Raw genomic sequence first — 5,196 nt, 5'->3', positions numbered from 1 at the left:
TTAAAATGCCCAACTTTACAGCAGAATAAAGCATGTATGCAGCCTGGTTCAAAAAATGGTTTAAGTGTATATAGCTAATTGTGCCCTTCGTGACAACTGTGAGGGGGGTGAATTTTTTTATATTTTTTTTTATAACTTACCTGTTTAAATTATATTAAGCTTGAAAGTTCTGCATTATTAGGGGCGTGGCAGCTTTGATTGACAGGCAGCTCTGGTTGCTATCACTCCTAGCTGAGGCACTGCCTTCTGTTAACCTCACTCAGCTAATACACGGAGCTCTGAGGCTCAGCCTATTTGAGCCTTTTGGACATTGCAGATACACGATGAATAATGGCAGGCTGTGCGGTTTATTGGAGAGAGAACCTCCATGACCTCCAGTTGGTGAGTGAAATTCTTGTATTTTATTTATGTGTAAACAATATTTAACAGGTATCGCTGTCGACATTTAGCTTGTTAACTTAGCTTGTTACGCGAATTAGCCAGATAACTTACGAGCAGCCCCAAGCGGTAAACTTTACAGACAGGTGATGTTAGATTTAGCTTCGTACTGTAACGCAGTCACTGTTCAGTTAGATACTAGTCAGATACTATTATAAGTGGCTGCACCTGAACCCGATGGACACGAAGGTGGGGAGCCGCTGCAGAGTTCTGCCTGCTTGCAGAGGAGAGCCGTGCACCTCCAAGTGCAAGTGTTTAAAAACAATATACTATTCAATTAAGTTTTTTATTTTTATTTTATTCTTTGTGGGGTTCATCAGTGGGGATGATTGATTCGAAGTACATATTGAAGGACGTTTAGAGTCATCACTAAGTTATTACACTTACACTAGATGTAGCATTCCTCATGAATCAGCGAACAATCTCAGAGGCGGCTCTCACACAGCGACGTTTCTGATAAGGAGCTTAAGAGGTGGATTCATTATTCGTCAGAACAGATGTTGTAGGCTACCTGCAGAGATTTACATCCACCGTTTTTGTCTGCATATAATGAGCGTTATGCCTGCAGACAGGTAGCTGGGCTGTAACTAGGGCGATGGTTTAGTTAAGGCGAGAAATTAGGTGTGTGAGAGTCGCCTCTGAGTTTGTTTTGTGGATTAGAATTTGCCAAAAAATGTAGTACAGTTTAATAAGAATTGTAAAACAGGTAGTTCAAATCAAGCAATCTGATTGGTTCATAGTAGTGATATAATGAGCATGTCGTATAGGTATGACGTCGAATTCCTTCGCACAGAGCCGTATCACTACGCCACAAACAGGGTTCAAGTTAATAATAACACCTGGTATTAAAATACAATCTGATACAGATCAGATAAGCTAGAGATCACATTTTAGGCGGAGTTAAATAAATGAATAATGAGAGAGTGAGAGAGAGAGAGAGACAGAGAGAAATTGCTTATTACGTGATTCAACATTTCCCTCTCTCACACACACGAAAACGCACAAACACACACAGCAGTCCACCACTTTCCCCAGATGTCTGCAACATTGCATCCATCCATCCGCTTATCCTGTGTACAGTGGGGGGGCTGGAGCCAATCTGGCAAAAGGCGGGGGTACACCCTGGACAGGTCGCCAGTCCATCGCAGGGCCACACATAGACAAACAACCACTCACACCTAAGGACAATTTTGGAGACACCAATTTACCTAGCTTGCATGTCTATGGATGGTAGGAGGAAGCCGGAGCACCTGGAGAGAACCCATGCGGACACGGGGAGAACATGCAAACTCCACACAGAAAGGCCGGGACAACCGGGGTTTGAACCTTCTATACCTTCTTGCTGTGCTAACCACTTTACCACCGCGCCGCCCGGTGATGTTGCAACAAAGTTGTTCAGAAGACTATTGCTGAAGGAGAGACGCAATTCCGCCCTTAATGGTAGGTATATTAAAGTGTTATTTTACAGAATGCTGGCCGCCAGCACAAAGAAGCAAGCACATTATCATATGGCCAAGTTTAAGTTACCAAAGTCAATCTACTGACGCTGGACAGATATTTAGTGGCTGCACGACAAAGGGCAACATGGAAATAGATATAAATAAATAGTTATAATAATTCTAGTCTTTGATGTATATTGCTTAGCAACATGACCAGGGGTGCAGAAGCTACCTCTGCTAACGCAGATTAGCATATAGCATTAGCTCCTTAGCTTGAGCTAACCCGTTCATGTCGAGCTAGGCGGAAGTTGTTTCAGCAACACGTCACCTCAGCTCCACCCACGACCAGCCTCTTTGCCCATTTTTGGTTACCCGGAAGAGGCGCGAGGTGACGCACTGCCAAGATGGCGACGACCTGCTCTGCCCAATTCGGGCTTCAATACTGCTCTTCAGAAACCAACGGGTGGCGTCACGGACACTCCGTCCATTTTTATATACAGTCTATGGTTGTCATTTGTCTAACTAGTAAAAAGAGCTGATTTATCTCAAACTTTGACTTCATTGCTGCCATATACATATATATATATATATATACATATATCTCAACTCTGTGTAAAAACTTCCTGACTGATCAAAACTTCAAACAACAACTCTGGACCCAGTATTTAGCTTAACTCCATCAGCTGTTTGCTGTAAACACACCGCTGCACGCTAGCTGCTGTTTCTAAGCAATACATTTAATGCCGACGTACGAACTCAGGCGGACATCAGCGAGACATGTGTGCTATTTGACTGTTGATTGTGATTTATTGGTTTGCAAACAAAGGTGGAAAAGAGAGGAGCAGTAGAAGAAAAACATCCGACATTCTCCAGTTAAAGCCAGTAGCCTCTACTCGCCTATTCAGAAATTAAGCCAAGCCCCACCCCCCAAAGTACCGGTACTTTCGGAAAGTACTACCCCCTCCAAGCAGGGAGGGGGTAAAATAAAGAACCTAGAACTACATTAATACCCTGGTATCTCTGGTGGAAACGCAGTGAGTTCCTCCAAAGGTTCCTAGTTCCGGGGTATAGTTCCCTCGGTCAAAAATAAAATAAATGCAGCTTAACGGGGTCATGCCACAAATATTTGGACCAAATGCAGATGAAACAGGCAGAATAATGCAGTTTAGTGCGTTTTTCTGCATGAATTAGCTTACATGCAGGCAGGCAGGCAACGAACAGGCAGGCTGGTAGGTAGGCAATACAGATCCATGGAACAAAAACTTAAAAGCTAAACCCAACAAGGCATGGCACAAGGCAACTAGTAGCCCATTAATACCTGACATTAAAATGCATTTTGGTTGATGAGATTGCAATCTGATAGCCCTTGACCACATTAAAGTACACGTGTAAATGCATCCAAGACTCATTGAGGACGGACTGCGATCTGAGGTGGTCAGAGAGGTGACCACATCGAACACAAGTGTAAAGGCAAATGCATTGTCAATCCACATACAACTATGTGGGCGGAAATACTTTGCGGTCACAGTATGATATATATAATAACTCAATACTCTGAAGGAGCATACAGACACTGTGTCCATCTTGTGCATAAGTGCATAAATTAAGTGAACCATTTAAACAACAGAAAGGAGTACACATTATGAAGAAAGGTAGCAAGGAAACAATGCTAGGAGGAATTTAAGTTTCACTTTCCGACCAAGCCATCTACATACATATCTACAAGCCTCATCAGCACACCCTGTGTGAGATTAAAACATGAGAGTACAGGTGCATCTCAGAAAATCAGAATATCATGAAAAAGTTGTTCATGATGAGATGTTTGGAAAAAAAATTCTATATTCATAAGATATGCAGTGAAATATTACAGGCCTTTTGTTGTATAATCTTGATGATTACACGGAAATAAAAAATCCACATCTCAAAATGTTAGAATATTAGAATAAAGAATTAAATGTCAACCTGAGAAGAGGCTTTAATCTCTCAGTCTCGTTCAGTCATGGGGAAGACTACTGACTTAATAGTTGTCCAGAAGACATTCATTGACCTCCTGCAGTTTTACTCAGAGGAGGAAGTGAATATATGAATATTATTCAGGTGTCAGCTTTGATTATGGCTAAAAATGGGGCAGATATAATTAGTTGAAAATGTTGGTAACTTTAGTCTTATGACTAACGGTGGTTGAAACTCTACCAATCTGTGCACAATTATCTGATCTACAGTGTGCACGTAGAATGTCTTACAAAAGTGTAGGATAAGCCTGTTGTTAATTTAATACTTAATGAATATGCAATTTGGGGCGATTCAATTTTATTGTGCAAATTAGTGGGAGGGTAACATGCAAATACATTTTTTTACTACACGCAATGTGATCTACCAAGCCTATAAGCAATTTCATGTGAATGCAACAGCATCTGTATTTAATACGTTTGAAAGGAAGCTGCAAACCGCCAAGTGTTGCACAGAGATGGCTGCTGTTATCGTTGCCAGAAGGAGACACAGCCCTAATGAAAGAAAACTTTGAGACATTAACAATATTAGATAAAATTATTCTATGTCCAATATATAGAAATACTATTTTATTTTAATTATTATTATATTTCGATGAACTACTATGAATTGAATTGTTTTTTGTATTTCCCTTTAGCTTTGGCAAAACTGTTGTATTAACATTCATGCTAATAAAGCAAATTTCGCTTGACCTGACTTCTTTTCTCTGTGAGATGGAAGAATGTAGAAAGTTGTGTGGCGCTGTGGAGAGCCCCAAATTGCAGTAGTGCATGGATGATGATTACCACTCAGGATGCACTAAATGAAACAAACCAAGCTTTTTTCATTCAGTACCATAACGTATTGGTATCAACATGTGTTTTCAGAAAAAATAAAATAAAAAGTGTAGCTTGAATCCATGTATGGTTCGTTCTTTGACTATTTCATTTCAAAATCAATTCAGAAAACCCGAAAAAACAAAAAAAACAAGTCTTTTTATTTTTTCTGTTTTAAAACCAAAACGGAAAAATATTGATTTTAATATTTAATGAGTCCGATTTTTGTAGCTTTTGTGTGTTACACTTGATAAACCGGCAGCAGATCCACTTGGGCCATGGCAGTGCCTGATTAAATGTAGATTAAGATGAGCTGGATGGGTTGGTTTTTAGTTAGAAAAACAGGACAATATTATATAGCTGCAGTACCGGAGGTTGCAGCAGGTAATTTTCATTCAGCCTCTCTTGGCTACACTGTTTCGACCTGACCTTTATTTTCTGAGATGGAAGAATTTCGAAAGGTCGGTGGCGCTGCGGAGAACAGGATTAGGAGC

Source organism: Micropterus dolomieu, linkage group LG05, assembly GCF_021292245.1.
Source record: "Micropterus dolomieu isolate WLL.071019.BEF.003 ecotype Adirondacks linkage group LG05, ASM2129224v1, whole genome shotgun sequence".
NCBI lineage: Eukaryota > Metazoa > Chordata > Actinopteri > Centrarchiformes > Centrarchidae > Micropterus > Micropterus dolomieu.
This window is presented reverse-complemented; position numbering follows the sequence as displayed.